At 44.6% G+C, this 19,019-nt stretch overlaps 2 long non-coding RNA genes and 1 pseudogene across 2 annotated transcripts in view; 2 read left to right on the top strand and 1 right to left on the bottom strand.

Moving 5' to 3' along the window:
* The window catches only part of LOC140712985 (uncharacterized), a 270,725-nt gene that overhangs the window by 199,536 nt on the left and 52,170 nt on the right, over positions 1 to 19,019 (top strand). The window lies entirely within an intron of this gene.
* LOC140712986 (uncharacterized) overlaps positions 1 to 19,019 on the bottom strand; it is a 269,029-nt gene that overhangs the window by 202,533 nt on the left and 47,477 nt on the right. The window lies entirely within an intron of this gene.
* The window catches only part of LOC140713018 (SH3 domain and tetratricopeptide repeat-containing protein 1-like), a 40,207-nt pseudogene continuing 21,920 nt past the window's right edge, over positions 733 to 19,019 (top strand).

Here is a 19,019-nt window from a genome sequence, read left to right as displayed (position 1 = left end):
ATTCCTGGGCTCAAGTGATCCTCCCGCCTCAGCCTCCTGAGTAGCTGGGACTACAGGTGTGCTATCCTGCCTAGCTAATTTTTAAATTTTTTGTAAGGATAGAGTCTTGCTGTGTTGTCCAGAGTGGTTTCAAACTCCTGGCCTCAAGCAGTCCTCTTGCCTCAGCCTCTCAAAGCACCGGATTACAGGCATGAGCCGCCACACCCGGCCCAGTGATTTTTCATTGTTAAGATCAAGGACGGGTTCCCTGGCTTGGCATTCAAGGCTCATGATCAGGTCGTGATATGCAAGTTTGGGTTTCAGTGTTTCCATTCCCGCCATGAGCCTTGCACTCCAGCTTGTTGCCTAAGCCCTGTTCTGAAGCCCAGCCTGAGAGCTGCACTTAGAATTTGTACCTTCTCATCTCTTCATCGTCTACACCTATGTTCTTATCTCCATCTGGGATATCGTCTTCGCCTATGTTCTTATCTCCATCTGGGACATCATCTCCACACTTCTGCCTCTTTAAATCTTCTCCATCCTTCAAGACTTGAAATATTCGCTTCCTTTACATGATCCCCGCTGTGACATCCAAGCTAGAATTAATCCTTCTTCCTTTGAACTCTGATAGTGCTTAATGTTTTTCATCCTTTAATTATACAGCAGTTCTGTGTGTTAGACATTATTACTCTCCCAGTTTTTCATAGTTACTTTGAAAGTATTTGCTATAGTCATATATTTTGAATACGTAATATGAGCGACATTCAAAAGGTCCTGGAGAGTGAAAGGCAGTCCTACTCCCATCACTGCCCTGTGACCACTCTTGCCAGTTTTTGTTTGTTTGTTTTTTCAAGGCAGAGGCTTGCTCTGTCACCAGGCTGGCGTGATCTCAGCTCTCTGCAACCTCTGCCTCCCAGGTTCAAGCGATTCTCCTGCGTCAACCTCCTGAGTAGCTGGAACTACAGGTGTGCTCCACTACGCCCAGATAATGTTTGTATTTTGAGTAGAGACGGTGTTTCACCATGTTGGCCAGGATGGTCTGGATATCTTGGCCTAGTGATCCACCTGCCTCAGCCTCTCAAAGTGCTGGGATTACACGCGTGAGCCACTGTGCCCAGCCTATGTGTCTTGTTTTTAAAAACACAGATGTTGGCATAAGATAAACACGGTTGTCCACCATTAAGTATTTAGGTTGTTCCTAACCGTTTGGATTAATCAATGCTGAGTTGTACATAATTCTTGCATATTTGCGTGAATATGTTCATAGGATGCATTGCTAGAAATGGAATTGTGGGATCCAGGGTTCTGCAAATTTTAAATATTGATGGGTGTTGCCGGATTCCCTTCCGTTAGGGCCATACCGTTATCTCACTGTCAATGTGTAAGGGCGCCTATTTCTATTTCCTTGCCAACAGTTTTTTCTCAGCTGTTTTCCTTGACATCACACACACACAAAAATAGCCCGCTTGTTCCAAAAACATGGACATTTTACATTTCTACTTAAAGTGTGCGCACACTGACTGAAGCTCTGTGTTGCAGTGATGTGTGCTGCTAGGATTGTGGCTCTGTTTCGAATTTGCTAGCCAGGCTATGGCTTTCCAGGCAGGTATTTTTTGTTCATGTTGTTGCTGCCATTGGGCTGTGTGAATTTCCCTCCACTGCCCAGCCAGATTTCCTTTCCAGTGGACGGGCTTAATGTCTCATCCGGTAGCCCTGTTTCCTGGTGACCGGGGCCGAGTGTCTCTTCCAGCAGCCCTGTTTCCTGGTGATCTGGGCCGAGTGTCTCATCGGGTAGCCCTGTTTCCTAACGACCTGGACCGAGTGTCTCATCCGGCAGCCCTGTTTCCTGGTGATCTGGGCCGAGTGTCTCATCTGGCAGCCCTGTTTCCTGGTGATCTGGACTGAATGCCTCCATGAGAAGTTGCACCCATCTTCTCCAGTAGTGCATCTTTTCACAGCAAGCAAAACATTTTTACCGAGTTTCTAGTGGGACAGGCACTATCTCTTTTCTGGGCATCAGGAGACCTGGCTTTGTTCTGGTTCAAGCCACAGCTGGTGAATTACCAAAGACAAGTCGCATCTGGTCCCTGGTCCTTTGCTTTATAAGTGGAATCACAGTCCGAGTGGACATCACTGCCCTGGTCTCTATGAGGTGCTGAGTGTTGTGGGGATGATGGCTAAGTGTCAGGGTGCATTTCCACCACTAGGGGATTACAGGCCAGCAAAGACACAGGAGAAAAACTAACAGCCCCGGGCAGGTACACAGACCAGAGGAGTTTGAAAGGGTGGTTCCAAGCTCCTTGGTGTGATTGATGTGATCACAATAAACATTTTATCTCTAAGTCTTGGGCCATTGGACCAAGAGAAGAGAGAGCTGGTATTGAGTTGTAATGAGAGGTGTGTGGTTCGTGTGCCTGCTGAGCCTGGCTTGGACTCAATTCCATTGAGTCCCATTCCATTTTACCTTCTGTTTCCACCTTTTTCATGCTCCTGCTTGTTTCTCCAGAAAAAATTGCAATAAATTCCTTTCAAAAACTTTACAGAAGCCATAGATGCTTATTGAAAATAGTTCAAATGATATGGAAGGGAGAAATATAGTGTTTTTCTGTTGTGTGTTTGGATGAATGTGTCTTTGGGGTAGTCACTATTAACACTGGGTGTATTTCCTTCCAGATCTTTTCCAGTGTACCTACACATATGTATGTACACTTTGTAAGAAACAAAATAGTACCTGATAAACACTGAGTCCCCCTACTCCCACTGCGCAGTCTACATGGACATCCTTTCATGGTGATACGATGAGACCTGATCGACTTCTTTCGTTCGCTGGAGTGGCAGGTAATAATAGCTACAGATAACTCACCTTCAGTGGGCATTTACCATGTGACAGCGTCTGTGCTCCAGGCAGGCTACATGAAGTGGGTCTTAAGGCTTTTTACAACAATGCTATGGGTGAACTCAGTAATTGTTAACATGTTGCAAATGATAGAATTGCAGCTGAGAGAAGCAAAGCTGCTTGCTCAAACTCATGACAGACTTCCCGAGAGAGAGAGAGAGAGAGAGAACACTTTTAAAACAATTGTTGTTATAGTCAGGTGATTTATGATCATTTGAAGAAATAGTGCATTCAGTGAATACATTTCAGGGTCTGGTACAGTCTGGGAGCTGTTCCTGAAAATGCACTGGGCTAGAGATAAGGGAGAGGTCCATTGGCCCTGGGCCCCTGGTGCAAGGAGGGAGGTCCCAGGGAATGGGGGCATGGAGAGGAGGTCTCTGAACAAACCTTGCAACATCCATTTCTTCTGAGTCCGGTCCGAGGTCTGGTTCTTGACATGTACACTTTTCAGAGATACTTGGTTTTGATTTTTATCATGGCTCACCTGAGCAGCCATGGTTTCAAACTGCCTGGAGATGTGGTCTGGCAGGCCAGTGCTGTGCCCATCCTTCCCGCTCCTGCAGGAGAGGAGTCATCCTGGGACTAGAGGGCTTCACCTGTAATCAGCTATATCATAATAAGTGGATTTGATGCTGGTTTCACTAAGTCAGGAAACTTCTCATTTGGAAGGAAAACTGATATTTGTTTTTGGGTTTTGCTGAGGAGCCACAGGGTTTCTAGCAGGGACTGGAAGTTTGTTGAGACACACGTGAGCGCACTCAAACATCTTCCATGAAACATGGAAATAAACAGTGTTCCAGAGAGGTCCCTGACTTTGGGATAGAAATACTTCTGTAACAGAATGGCAGTGGATGTCTGCTGTATTTTTTTCTCTGCTATTTTGGCAAGTTTTATTTGGGTGTGTGTCTCCTGTACAGCAGGTATGACATCAGTTTTTGCCACCAAGTATTTACAGCCCTTGGTACCTCGTATGTGGGTCACTTTTGTGCCATGGTTTCTTTGGGGAAATTGTAGGTCTCCTACCCAAAGCACATTGCCCATTTCAAGGTGCTCCTGGTTTCTGAACACCTGTGGCAGTGCCTTCCATGTGGGTGAAGCCAGCCGAGAAAGTACCCCCCCCAGGGGGTGGGTACTGGTGATTGCCTGAGTGAGGAGGCCAGGTATGAGCCCTGGACTAAAACTTGTGACCGGCTGCTTTTCCTTCCCCTCGTCTCCCTCCTATTTTTCCACCACCCCAACTTTTTAAAGATTTCTTATTAAAAATTAAGCAATTATTTCGGTTTCCTTTATTCTCTATTCCTTGCTAATCGTATGCAGAGTGAGCCTGGGAAAGTGGAAAGGAAAGTTGTACTTAGCTTCAGATGATCCTACCAGCCCCGCATTGAGGGGCTTCCGCCAGGCGGCATTGTCAAGTGGCGTTGTGGATGTTCTCCTTTCAGTCCTCAGCGTTAACCAGCAGAGGCAGGTAGTACTTATTCCTGGTTAATGTTGAGAAAATTGAGCTCAAAGTGGCTAAGGGAACTTCCCAAAGTCACATAGGAAGTAGCAGAGTAGAACCAAACACAGATTGTCTCTGAATCAGGCAGGTTGATAGATTCCAAAATGGGCTCTTAGTTTTTGGAGGCCAAATAGCTGAACAGACACAGATGTTTCTTTTTTCTTCTTCCTTTTTTTTTTTTTTTTTTTTTTGAGCTAGGGTTTTGCTATGTTCCCCAGGCTGGTCAAGGCTCAAGCTGTCCTCCTGCCTTAGTGTTCTAAGTGCTGGGCTTACAGGTTTGTGTCACCATACCCAATCGAACAGACATTTCTTTAAAGAAGACATACAAATGGCCAAAAAATATGTGAAAAAAATGCTCAGCATCACTTATAATCAGAGAAATGCAAATCAAAACCTCAGTGAGGTATCATCTCACCTGTTAGGATGAGTATTATCAAAAAGACAAAAAGTAACAAGTGCTGGCGAGGAGATGGAGACAAAGGAGCTCTTACACACTGTAGGGGGGTATAAACTAGAGCAGCTGGTTGGGCGTGGGGCGCACACTGACATCCCAGCACTTTGGGAGGCTGAGGCGGGCAGATCACCTGATATCAGGAGTTGGAAACCAGCCTGGCCAACATGGTGAAACCCCATCTCTACTAAAAACACAAAAATTTGCTGGTAGTGGTGGATCATACTTGTAATCCCAACACTGTTGGGCGGCTGAGGTGGGCGGGTCACTTGAGCCCAGGAGTTCAAGACCAGCCTGGCCAACGTGGTGAAACCCCATCTCTACTAAAAAATACAAAAATTCGCCAGGTACAGTGGCGGGTGCCCGTAATCCCAGCTACTCAGGAGGCTGAGGCATGAGAAAAACTGGAACCTGGGAGGCGGATGCTACAGTGAGCAAGCCGAGATTACACCACTGTACTCTAGCCTGGGCAACAGTGAGACTCTGTCTCGAAGAGAAAAAAGAGAAAGAGTAAGAGTAAGCTAAGGCACCCACTATGGCAAACAGTATGGAGGTTCCTCAGAACACTGCAAATGAAATTACAGTGTGATCCAGCAGTCCCACTACAGTGTAGATACCCAAAGAAAAGGAAATCAGTGTCGGAGGGGCATCCGCACCTCTATGTTTCCTCCAGCACTGTTCACCATAGCCAAGATATGGAATCAGACTCGGTGTCCAACAGCAGATGATGGATAGAGAAAATGTGGTGTTTATACACAGTGGAGTACTATTCAGCCATAACACAAGATGAAGTCCTGTTATTCTCAGCAATGTGGATGGAACTGGAAGATATTATGAAATAAACCAAGGGCAGATAGTTACACAGCACATGTTCTCTTATGTGGAAGGCAAAAAAGAGTGGATCTCATGGAAGTTGAAAGTAGACAGAGGATCCTAGAGGGTGAGAAGGGTGGGGGAAGAGGGAGATAGGGAGAAATTTGTTAAAGGATACAAAATTATAGCCGGATAGGAATAAGTTCTAGTGTTCTATAACATAGGGTGACTATAGTTAACAAGAATATATAGTTTCAGGCTGGGAGCGGTGGCTCATGCCTGTAATCCTAGCACTTTGGGAGGCTGAGGTGGGTGGATCACCTGAGGTCAGGGGTTTGAGACCAGTCTGACCAACGTGGTGAAACCCCGTCTCTACTAAAAATACAAAAATTAGCCGGGCATAGTGGTGGGTGCCTGTAATCCCAGCTACCAGGGAGGCCGAGGCAGGAGAATAGCTTGAACCTGGGAAGCAGATGTTACAGTGTGCTGAGATCACTTCACTGCCCTCTAGCCTGGGCAACAGAGCAAGACTTTGTCTCAAAAAAAAAAAAAAAAAAAAAAAAGAAAAATACAGTTCCAGATAACTGGAGGAAGGGTATTGAACGTTACCAACACAAAGAAATGATAAATGTTTGAGATGGTGGATATGCTAATTATGCTGATCACCTACAATACATGTATTATAACATCACTATGTGTACTCCATACATATGTACAGTACACAATTATGTGTCAATTAAAAAAGAAAAAACTGAACTTAGATTGGAATGGCTATGAAGTAGCTAGCTTTTTCATATTTTTTATATAGACCCTAGGCATTTATTTTAAGTAAACTACCCTTGGCTTCAGGAAATGTGTAGTGTTTGAATTTTAGCCTTGCATTTTATAATACAGAGAAGTAAAACTGTAGGCTTGCTTTAGATACAGTCACGGGGGTTTGCAGTGATGACTTTTTTATGTAATAAGGGGGAAATATACCTTAATTAATAGGCATACATGCTCATTTTTCTCCCTCGTACACATTTTTAGTTGTTGTCCCGGCATTGTGATACTTATGTAAACAGTATGTGATATCTTAGGTAGGAATCAGAATTTTAAGATAAGAATACTTAAAGTTATGTATTTTTTAAACTTTCAAACTGGATATTTTACATGTCCATTGTATAAGTGTAATTAAATTATCAAAAAGACAATACCTTTCTTTAATATGGGTGATGCCCTAGCTTTTTTTTTTTTTTTTTTTTTTTTTGAGACAGGGTCTCACTTTCTCCCAGGCTGGAGTGTGGTGGTGCGATCATGGCTCACTGCAGCATCAGCCTCATAGGCTCGAGAGATCCTCCCACCTCAGCCTCCCAAGTAGCTGGGACCACAGGTGTACAACACCATGCCCAGCTAATGCTTAAAATTTTTTGCAGAGACAGGGCCTCCCTCTGTTGCTCAGGCTGGTCTGGAATTCCTGGATTCAAGTGATTCTCCTGCTTCATCCTCCCAAAGTGCTGTGATTACAGGCATGTGCCACTGCCTGGCCCCATATAAGTGGGATGATGACTTGAGCCTAGGAGTTCCACACCAGCCTGGGGAACATGGCACAAGACCCTGTCTCTACAAAAACTAAAAAAATGAACTGGTCATGGTGGCACCTGCCTGTGGTCCCAGCTACTCCAGGAGGCTGAGGCGGGAGGATAACTTGAGCCCAGGAGTCAAGGCTGCAGTGAGCTCTGATCTTGTCATTGCATTCCAGCCTGGGTGACAGAGTGAGACCTTGTCTCTTAAAAAAAGTTACTGGCTACCTGATTATTCATAGGAGAAAAACCTGAACTCTGCTCTAAACCTCATACGTCGTTCAAAAATTAACTCAAAATGGATCATGGACTAAAAGGTAAAATGCAAAATAAAGATGAAAAGAGGAGCTAGAGACTGGGGGAAACTATTTGCAAACCACATGTCTGGTAAAGGACTCATATCTATAATATATAAAGAACTATCCAAATTCAGAAGTGAAACCAAATCATCTAGTTTGAAAATGAAGAAAAGACCTGAAGAGACATTTCAGATAACATATAAGCACATGAAAAGCTGTTCAACATCATGAACCATCAGAAAAATGCACACTAAAGCCACGTCACTATACACCTATCAGAATGCCTAAAATAAAAAGTAGTAACAAGACCAATGCTGGTGAGGACGCAGGGAAACGGGATCACTCACACTTGCCTGGTGGGAATGGAAGACGGTACAGCCATTCTGGAAAACAGCTTGACAGTTTCTTATAAAACTCAATGTGCAATTGCCATAGGATGCAGCACTCACATTCATGGGCAGTTATCCCAGAGAAATGAAGACTGATGTTCACACAAAAGCCTATATGTATCTGTTGATAGCAGCATTATTTATAAAGGCTAGAAACTGGAAACAGCCCGGAGACTGCTCAGCAGGTGAATGGTTAAACAAACTGGTGCACCCAGGTCCCAGATACCACTCTGCAGTAGTTAATGACATCCTTGTTCATCAGTCTTTCAAACTAGAAACCACCATCATGCTTACTCCCCTTCTTTCCATCCTGGGTCTGAGTGGATTTCATTTTGCATTTCTTTCCAATGCATTTTCCCTCTGTCCTTTCTGGTTGCACCTCATGCCTCATTTGAACAGTTGTAAGCCCCGAATTGTTTCTCTGCCGCATCATGGAATCCTTTCTACACTTCATGCCCCGCATTGTCATTGGAACAATCTTTCCAAAACATGAACAAACTAACTTAAAAGAAATATCCCAGGTAGCCTTCCAAATAAGTATAAGCTTTCTGTTAGAAGTTTGACTTCTTGTCTATAGGGAACCCCAGGACTGTAGAGAGACAGATTTGCTGTCTGCATTTTAAGATCAGGTAGAAATCCCTGGAGGGGCCCATGTGGAATAGTGGCACAAATACCGGTTCTAGAATCAGAAGCCCTCATATCCTCGTTCTAACACTAGCTGGATGTCCTTGAGAAAGTTTTGGTTTCAAACCTCAGTATGAGGAAGCATACTCAAGGAATCACACAAGGCTGCTGGGAGGAGCGGATGAGGGGCATGGTGAACACGCTGTGTAATCCGTGAAGCACGTTGTATGTGTGAGAAGTGGAGCTGTGTGAATAGCGGTTCTGGAATCATTGTATGGAAACGATGGAAAGCACATTCGTAGTTCTGCCTGATGATAGCACTGGGCACCTGGGTTGTACATGCCTGTAACATGGGTGAGGCCCGGGTCAGTTACAGCTCACAGTTTGGTTTTCATGCAGTTAGAAAGGCCCGAGAGGACCCTTCCCCCCTCCAGCTGTAGGAAGGAGGCGGCTGTCTCCTGAATATATTTGGTGGGATTGTCTGTGGCTCCTTAGGGACAGGAATGCAGGGAGTGGGGGAAGAAAGCCGGCCTGACTGCTCGCTAGTCAGCCTTCCCCCAGGGAGGAGTGGAGGGGTCCTTTCGTAGTAACTTGCCAAGTCTTTTTTAACCCATCCGCTCTTAGAAATGACCAGCATGACAAGTAAACGACCCGTTAGAGACAGATGGGCTGTGTGTCCCGTGCGTTTATGGCTTTGTGGCCTCAGAGCTTCCAGAACTCGATAGCTTTCTGGGGAATGCTGGGTCAGCCAAGGGGCTGAAAATAGTGAGAGGAAGAAAATCCACCCTCGCTGCTCTGGTCTGGGAGTGATTACTGAGGAGAGCCGCTTGGAGGGCCCAGCCGTGGGGTCCCTCTCAAGCACGTCCTCACCGCAGTGGGAATGTGGGTCTCAACCTCCCTAGGCCTCCGTGATTTTCGTCTGTCACATACTCACCTCCAGCAGGGACGTCTATGGTGATGAGATGCGAGAGCATCCTAGCACATGTGACACTTAGTAGGCTTGCGGTGAGTGGACGCTGGCGTCAGTGAAACAGGAGACTGGGCGCTGCGTGTGGACGCACTCACGTGCTCGTGGCATGGGTGGACAGAGGAGAGAGGGACGCTCTGCAGTTCTCCTTTTGGTCTGTCACCCCCGCTGTTGTGAACAGAATCCGTGAGTGTATTCTGTTGCCGCAGTCAACTTGGCAGGCTAATTGCTCAATTTATGCTTCCACATTTGATTTCTTATGAATGGGAAAAGGAATGCTTCAGTTACTTTTCTGGTTGATGGCATTCTTTCTTTGATATCACCTTAATGCTTTTTAATTTCTATGTATTTTGGATGTTGGAGCTTGCCTGACATCTGTGTTTTTATGCCTCACCCTCTCACATAACTGTTGGCCACACCAGGACCAGAGAGAAGTGACCAGACCGATTGATAGCAGGGCTAGGACTGGAATTCCCCAGCCTTTTGACGCCCAGCAGGCTCTGTTTTCTGTATTGCACTGCTCTGCCCTATTTCGACCCCTGTTAGGACAGTGGATGTGAAATGTAGCTGGGCGCTTTTGGGGGTGTGCTAGGCGTGTGGCAGATGCCTCAGACTGGCATTTTCCCCGACTCTGACTTCTTATGGCTCAGAGTCAGTCTCTAGGCTACTGACCGGGAAGATACAGGAAGTTGTTTTGTATGACAAACGATGCCAGGGCATTTTTTTCACCCGGCAATTTGTTTGGTTTGGACTGGAATAAATCTCTGATCTTGGTTTCTTTGCCAATATTATTAGGGAGTGGAGCCTGACTTGTTAACTTAGTCCAATTCATAGTGCTTAGAATCTCATTGGGAGTGTGTTGAACTGAGCGGAAGTGTGAGAGCATCTTGGACAGTGGTTTGCAAACCTAGCTGCATCTGGGGGGCTGTGAAAAAAGCATGTGTGCTTACTCCTGACCAGTTGAAATAGAATCTGCAGGAATGGAGCCTGGGCAGCTCTAGTGCTGTTAAAAACCCCCAGGTGGTTCTGATATACCCTAAAGGTTGAGTAAAGGTTGAGATCCACTGATCCACAGTGAATTGGAGTCCTGGATCATAGACATGCCTTATGCTTTCACCAGCTTAGAATGGTTCTTGTGCGTTAGAACTGTGAAAAAGTTTTATGCAAACAAATGTGGAAATAGCCTAAATGCCACATCCTGTTACTACCTGCCATCAAGTACATTTCCCAGTTATTCACTCTATTCTGATCTCTACCCATTCCACCTTTTCTTCGTGGAACAATAATTTGACAGTTGGTTATGCAGAAGCAGAGTAAGTCTAGTTTGATTGGTGGGAAACGATTTTGGGTATGAGGTACCCTTTAGGCATTTATTGAACTCTTGTTTGTACCACCGCTGTGCCGGACAGTTTATAAATATTACTTCTTTAAACAAGTCCTATGGAGTCAGGTTGCCTGGGTTTTGCTAACTAGCTGTGTCATTTGGGACAAGTTTTTAAGCTTATATAAACCTGACTTTCATCTACGAAATGGGATGACAAGGGGTCATTATCATCTCACATGATCGTGCAAATGTGTGTGTAAAGTGCCTAGTTTGGTGCCTAACACATAGTAACTACTCAGTAAAGTTATTACACCATCATCATCATATTTAAATGTAAATATTAAGAGCTAATAAATTTGTAAAAGGTACTATACCTTTACCCCTTGAACCAAAGACTACTTTAGTTTTAAGTTTTTGGGTGAATTTATCACTTAAATATTGGCCTCTTGAATACCTTGAATTTCAATTGAACGTAGCCAGAGGATTTCATAATTGGACCATTGCTTCTGGAAGTTGGAGCTTTGTTTGTTGGTTTGGTTTCACTTCCTACACTAAGCATGGGGCTGTATGCACCTTTATGATGACTTCTGGTACTGGGGAATCAGAGCTTCATTTGCTTCTTTGGAGGAGATGATCTTATGCTATACGAAGCACTCAGACTTTGTTAACTGTGTACCATCCAGATAAGACCAGGTGCTTCCCATGGCAGCCTGTCCTTTTCTTAGCTCTCTCATCAATCTAGCCTGTTCCTTCTATTCCTCTTTATACTAGAACTTCTCTTTGAACAAGGAATGTTGTTTTGTCACTGCTAGGTCCCCAGTAGTTAGTAATGCCTAGCACATACTAGGTGCCTCCTGAATGTTAATAGGTGATAATCTAGCAGAATACAAGATAAATCCACAGGCTGAGATTTAAGCTGTGTGGTATGAACGCTGCATTGGCAAACTTATTAAATCAATTTTGTTAATACATACAAGTTTAACATATCTTAGTAACTGACTTAGTTCAGGAATCATTTACTGAGTGTCTTCTAGGCCAGACATTGGGGACAGAAAGGTAATAATATATGATCCCTGCCTCATGCGCAGGAAGTCTAGTGCGATGGACAGACACGTGCCAATGGCTCCCACGGAATATGGTCAGCATTAAGATAAAGGGGCACCCTGTGTGCCCTTGGAGCATACAGCAGGGTTTGTGTTCTGGGAACATGGGCTCCATGTGAAAACACAATTTAAATTTTCTTTTTTCTTTTTTTTTTTGAGACAGAGTCTTGCTTTGTGGTCCAGGCTGGAGTACAGTGGTGTAATCTCTGCTCACTGCAACGTTCTCCCCCCAGGTTCAAGCGATTCTCGTGCCTCAGCCTCCCGAGTAGCTGGGATAACAGGTGTGCGCCACCACACCTGGCTAATTTTTGCATTTATAGTAGTAGAGTTTCACCATGCTGGCCGGGTTGGTCTTGGACTCCTGACATCAGGTGATCCTCCCGCCTCAGCCTTCCAAAGTTCTGGGATTATAGGCATGTAAGTATTCATCCTTTTAAATATCTGTGGGTAGCACTTAACTTTAAATGGGTACTAATTAAACGATTGAATGACTTTAGTATGGATTGAATGACTTTGCTCGGGCCTCGTTTTTAATTTCCTTCATTAGAGAAAAAAAAAAATGCAGGTTGAATATCCCTCATCCAAACTGCTTGGAACAAGAAGTGTCTCAGATTTTTTTACATTTTTGGATTTTTGAATATTTGTATTATACTTGCTGGTTGAGCCTCCTGAATTCAAAAATCCAGAGTCAGAGCTGTTCCAATGAACATTTCGTTGAGCGTCACGTCGGCACTCAAAAGTTGTGGATTTCAGAGTTTCTGGTTAGGGAGACTCATCCGGTATGGGTGCTGGATTGTCGCAGGAGTTCCGGACCAGAGGTTGGGTGACTAGGGTTTGGTTTTCGCTTTGTTACTAAACAGGCTGTTTTCTTCCATAAGCTCAGCTTTAGATCCCCCGGTTGTCAAAGAAGGGAATGGGCTATCTGATGTTTAAGGCCTCTGTTAGTTCTGACTTGGAGACACCTGGCTTCAGTTCATCTTCCTTAGGAGTGGACAAAGAATATGGGAATTTTGAAATTGTTAGTCAACATCTACAGGGTCGTTTCAGCCTGGTTTTGGGTAAAGGTCATCTTTAGTGAGCCCAGGGAGAGACAGCAGTTTAGCTGTCAGCTGAGAGGGGTAAGTGGTCCTATTAAATTTCCTCTGTGTTAGTGAAAGCATTGTTAAGGGTCACAGCATTAGTGGAGCTGGCTAGAAAGAGTAGGTGAACTCACTGTTACAGGTTATATTGAATGTCTTTTCAGTCACTAAATGCTTTTTATGATATGTTTTTCAGGATTTCAGTGTTGTATGATTTCTCTGTGTTAAGCACAGAAAATTTAACATCAGTAAAAAAGAATGCTCTTTCTTTTTTTTTTTTTTTTCTTTGAGATGGAGTTTCGCTCCTGTCACCCAGGCTGGAGTGCAATGGTGTGATCTCAGCTCACTGCAACCTCGGCCTCCTGAGTTCAAGCGATTTTCCTGCCTCACCCTCCTGAGTAGCTGGTATTACAGGTGCCCGCCAGCATGCCCGGCTAATTTTTGTATTTTTAGTACAGATGGGGCTTTGCCATATTGGCCAGGCTGTTCTTGAACTTCTGACCTCAGGTGATCCTCCTGCCTCTTCTTCCCAAAGTGCTGGGATTACAGGTATGAGCCGCCATGCCTGGCCTTGAATGTTCTTTCTATGGGAATCTACGAAAGCCAGCTTTTGAGTCTAGTGGCAGAAATCCTCTTCTTCATTGTTTAGCTGTGCTGTGAGCTTGGAGGGCTTCAAGCCCAGCTGAAAAAGCTGTAGTATTTTATGTCAGTTGGCTGTCTTGGAGAACCTCATGAGCACTGGGCTGGAGTGATACTGTCAGAGTTCATGAGCTATTTGAGGCTCTCAACGCCTAGATACTGGGGTTGCCCAAATGGCTGGACTCACTCTTTCTCTCGGGAGTCGGGGGGTGGAAAATGCTGTGGTCTTAACTCTGCTCTTAATTTTACAGTGCTATTATTAATGGTAAGAATGATTTCATACATTTACGTTTTGCTTTGTAATTCACAGACAATTTTAAAATCCATTATCTGATTTTATTCCCTCAGCAGTTCTGTGAAAAAGGCAGAGCAGTTTTCATATCTTCTGTTTTCCTATGATTCTCTTGTGGCTCACAGAAGCTAAGAGCCTTCACCAAGGTCATAGGGTGAATGAGTTGCAGAGCTGGGAGTAGAGGCTCAGGCTTCTAGTGACCCTGTTTCTTCCTTGATAGCTCGCTCTGGTGGCGCTATGCTCAGGTAACTGCACATGCTCGGTTTGGTCTTTTGTAAATCCCTGCCCCATTTCGGGGGAGGTTCTTGGGAGGCTTCTATTCATTTTAGAGCATTTAAGTATCTTGTCTCTCCCTCTTCCCAGAGGCATGAGCATTTCTGCAGGCTCCCAGGCTGGCCCTTGTGCGTGGGGGCATCTCCTGCCTCCACATTGCTTGCATGCCCCCTTCTGAAGGGTGCTTTTCCCCACATGGAGCCCCCTCGTGCCTGCCTCCACACTGCAGGCTGTTCGGTAAATGTTCCTGACTCAACATCGTTGTTTTCTAGAAATGGGACGGGGTACGGATGCCAAGTTCTTTTCTGTGTGAAGGCTGCGATTGTATCATCTTGCCTTCCCCGTGTGTGCTCCTTGACGGTGTTGCTGTGCTGCGGTCATCTGTGTTCCCTAGGGTGCCTCCCTTGGAGTCCCGGCCATAGCAGACATGCAGTCAGTGTTCATGGCCTAAATGAGAGGAAGGCCAACAGAGCCATTAAATCTGGAAAATGACAAGTGAGGGAAAGGAATTTTTATTGAAGGCATGTGAAAAAGAAATCTTTTTAGAAAAGTTGACCTGTTTCTCAACTGGAGTTGAATTTCAGCTCAGAAAAGCAGCTGTGTGCCCAGAGGACTTTGGGATTTCAGTTTGTGACAGATGAATTGAATTTGTTGTTGTATGAATGTATTATCCTTTTGTGGTTTTATTAGGGCTTTCTCCTAAATGGAATCGATTTTTCTATAAAAATCACACTTCCTTTCTGAGAAGTGTAACACTAATTGTATGGGATGGTCTCCCAAAAGATTACCTGCCAGGAACCAAACACACTGCCTCAGACTCACATCCCCTGGTTTCTGCCTGTGCAGCTGCAGGGCAGAAAGGCACGCTCGAGCTGAAATCAAGACGCATGTCTGCATCTTCTCTTTCTTGACTGCTGTTTCGTCTCTGAGCTGGCCTGCCTTCAACGTCTAGGAGCTTGGTGGGTGGAGACACATTACGATATGGAGGAGGGATATGGTGTTGCCACAGCCAGGAGACTGGCTGAAGTCTCTGTTCTCTTCCTGCTCACTGCTCTGACTTTGTATGAGTCACATGTGTAGGGCTGTGCCCAGTGGCTTACACCTGTAATCCCAGCACTTTGGGAGTCTGACCTGGGAGGATCTCTTGAGCCCAGAGTTTGGAACCAGTCTGGGCAACATGGTGAAACCCCATCCCTACAAAAAATAAAAGTTAAAAAATTAGCCAGGTGTGGTGGCTCATGCCTGTAATCCCAGCTACTGGAGAGGCTGAGGTGCGAGAATCACTTGAGCCCGGGAAGTCGAGGCTGCAGTGAACCATCATCACGCCACTGCGCTCCAGCCTGGTCAGAGCAAGACCTTGTCTCAAAAAAAAACAAAACCAAACAAAAACCCATGTGTAATAGTGGCAGTAGTTAACTTTTGAAAGTTTGAAGAAAAGTTCCTAAATCACCTGTGACCATGGACAACTTACTTAGCCGTTCTATGCCTCAGTTTCCTCATCTATGAAAAATGAGAGAATATGGTACTGATCTTACAGGATTTCAATGAGAACTAAACGAGATCAAACTCAGAGCCTGGCACCTCGTGAGTGCACACTCAATGTTATTATTTCAACATTTTAGAGGAAAAAGAATGCTAATGGGTCATTATGGCTAAACATAGTCTGTCACTGATGTTACTCGTGGTATTGGAAGGAACTTGAATTCCATATAGATAGTGTGATGGAGAAAGTATTTTGGACATTGGCAGTGTTGATTCAAAGAATAAAGGACGTGTCTGTCCTGTATGGAGAGCCGTTTCCGCTTGTTTCTTTAAATGCTATGGGAAAAGCAGTCGACCCTGTGCTCTCTGCCGGACAGCTTCAGTCTCTGTGTATTGATTTGGCCAATTGTCGCTCGCTGTCATCATGGCAGCAGCAGTTGAAGGGACAGCTTGTCTTGATTTGCATTTTTGTGTTTTTGTGCTATTTATAGACAATTAAGACATGGAAGCCTGTTTATGGCAAGTTGGCAAATTCAGCAAAACATGGAAAAACCTGTTAACACAGTTTGCACTTGTGTGGGCACAGAGCAGTCAAATAAACACACATGTTTTCCTGTATTTTAAAACTCTCTGGGAAAAAAAAAAAAAAAAAAAAAAAAAGACATTAAACCATTGCCCAGATGGCTTCTAGAGCTAGAGCTTTTTCCTTGAAGTACATGAGTATGGCTGTCAGACATCTGAAACCCGAAGCCATCTTAAAACAACATTTTGATACTACGCCCTATCCGCCCTTTTTTTCCATTTGTAAGGGACAAGGATCCAGGAAGGAAAGTATCCGCTTACAAAGGCTTTTGTTACAATTAGTTGTTCATGTTCTTTCTTTTGGTATCTTATTCTCTGTTTATATATTTTTTTTTAATTTTTACTTTTTTTGAGACAGAGCCTTGCTCTGTCACCCAGGCTGGAGTGCAGTGGCACGATCTCGGCTCACTCCAAACTCTGCCTCCCAGGTTCAAGTGATTCTTGTGCCTCAGCTTCCTGAGTAACTGAGATTACAGGCGTGTGCCACCACGTCCAGCTAATTTTTATGTTTTTAGTAGATACAAGGTTTCGCCGTGTTGGTCAGGCTGATCTTGAACTCCTGAACTCAGGAGATCTGCCTGCCTCAGTCTCCCAAAGTGCTGAGATTACAGGTGTGAGCCACCGCGCCCAGCCGCTGTTTCCATTTTGTAACGTTAGCGTCACCCCAGAGTAGGGTGGCTAGGGGTATTCTTCTTTCCTCTTTCCTGCTGTATTTTCCTCTACAGCATTGATCACTCTTTAACATACTTTTTGGTTGTCTATCTCTACCTACAAAAATATATCTTCCCTGTTATATCACCAGTGCCTGGCACATAGATAGTCAATATTTGTTGAATGAATGATTGAATGAATGGGCTGAAAGAACCTTATTCTTCTTTCTTCTGTCACTTCACACCAAATGCTTTTGGAAAATGCTATGTGAACAGGGATCGTAAGCAGGAGAGGTTACACACATGGCTGTGAGATAGCCCATCATCCTCAGATACTTGTCTGGAAGGAGGTGGAGTACTTGAGTAGAAATGATACAAGATAATTTCTTCAGGAAATCAGCCAAGTGTCACAGTTTTTCACATAGGCGTGTGATGTTTGTGTATGTGTGTATGAAGAGCTGTCGTGGCCTAGAATCACGGGCCTTTAGATCCCTTGTACAGATAGAAAAGTAAAGGCGGAGTCCCCGGAATGCTGTAGCCCACCGAGGTAGAGTCTCTGTCTGCACTTCTCAGTGTCCGGTCACTTCTCACTGCACTCCCCTCTTTACTGCTAAAGCCACCTTCCCTGACTCTGAATGTGTAACCACGAGGGAGAAAATGTCCTCCAGGTTCACAGTTTGTGGAGAAAAAGCCCAGTAGCTGAAAATAATGTTCACAAAGTTTGTACCTAGAAAAAGTGGCCATTTCTATCATGTCTTTGAATTTCCCTGTTTCTCATACATTTTATAAACAAGACAGTAGATGGAGATTCGGGAACAGCAACTTTAGAGCAAGGGGTAAAAAATCAAACCTACAGCATTCCAGTTTCTGTTTTCTTCTCAGTTTAGGGCTGAGGCACTTTAGCTTCCTGTCTAAGGGACTACTCAAATCTGATTAGAAGCCATTGTGGGCTGGTAATTATCCATAATTTTAGGAAGACAGATGCAGCACCAACTCTGTTCTCTAATAGCAGGCTTATTAATTTTAAATTTGTATGGCAGGAGAATCAGATGGTGAGGTGGGATGAGCGTTCAGATGCTTGGTCATGGATAGCTTTTTACTTCCACGTATCACACGGGGATTTGGGACCCGGGAAGCCCGCTGAGAACTGATGATTGTCTGTCCGCTAACCAGCTGGGTTCTTTTTCATCCTGAGCTCAGAAAGATTGCTCCTACTGCAGCCAGGGAAGACAGGTTGTTGACTGGTTAGAAATCATGGCAGGTTATTTTCTCCACCCGCAGTTCGCAGTTGGAAAGCAGAGCTATCAAAAAGTTGTCTCTGTTGTATTTCAAATCTGGGTGTTTAAAAAATTATGTAAGCAATTTAAGCATTTCTTTAACAGTAGTTGTGTGTGTTCTTGATGCGAATGAGAGGTGTATTCCCTTGTAAAATCCCTGGGACTTAATAGGAAGATGTGAGCCTTAGAACAGAAGTTGGTTTTCTAGATGATCACGTAGATATGATGCTGAGCACTAGACAAAGATGTTGATTGAAGCGATTTAAAAAAATTTTGTCTGAGTTCAGATTTTACACCAATATTTAGAAAATCAGCAAAAGAATTTGGAGGAATGTTCTCAGGCATCCAGTTCAGCCCCCTGCGCACATTGTCATAAAATCCGAGTGTGTGCACAGGGAGACGCATTCCTTTCTGTTCTCATCACTGGTCCTTCCCTGGCTCTGCACCTGCCTGTCATGCGCGTCCCTGTGAAGAGACCACCAAACAGGCTTTGTGTGAGCAATAAAGCTTTTTAATCACCTGGGTGCAGGCTGGCTGAGTCTGAAAAAGAGAGTCAGTGAAGGGAGATAAGGGTGGGGCCGTTTTATAGGATTTGGGAAGGTAAAGGAAAATTACAGTCAAAGGGGGTTTCTCTGGTGGTCAGGCGTGGGGGTCACAAGGTGCTCAGTGGGGGAGCTTTTTGAGCCAGGATGAGCCATGAAAAGGAATATCACAAGATAATATAATCGCTTAAGGCAAGGACCGGTCATTTTCACTTCTTTTGTGGTAGAATGTCATCAGTTAAGGTGGGACAGGGCATTTGCACTTCTTTTGTGATTCTTCAGTTACTTCAGGCCATCT

The sequence above is a fragment of the Chlorocebus sabaeus genome, chromosome 12, assembly GCF_047675955.1.
Source record: "Chlorocebus sabaeus isolate Y175 chromosome 12, mChlSab1.0.hap1, whole genome shotgun sequence".
Taxonomy (NCBI): Eukaryota; Metazoa; Chordata; class Mammalia; order Primates; family Cercopithecidae; genus Chlorocebus; species Chlorocebus sabaeus.
This window is presented reverse-complemented; position numbering and strand designations above follow the sequence as displayed.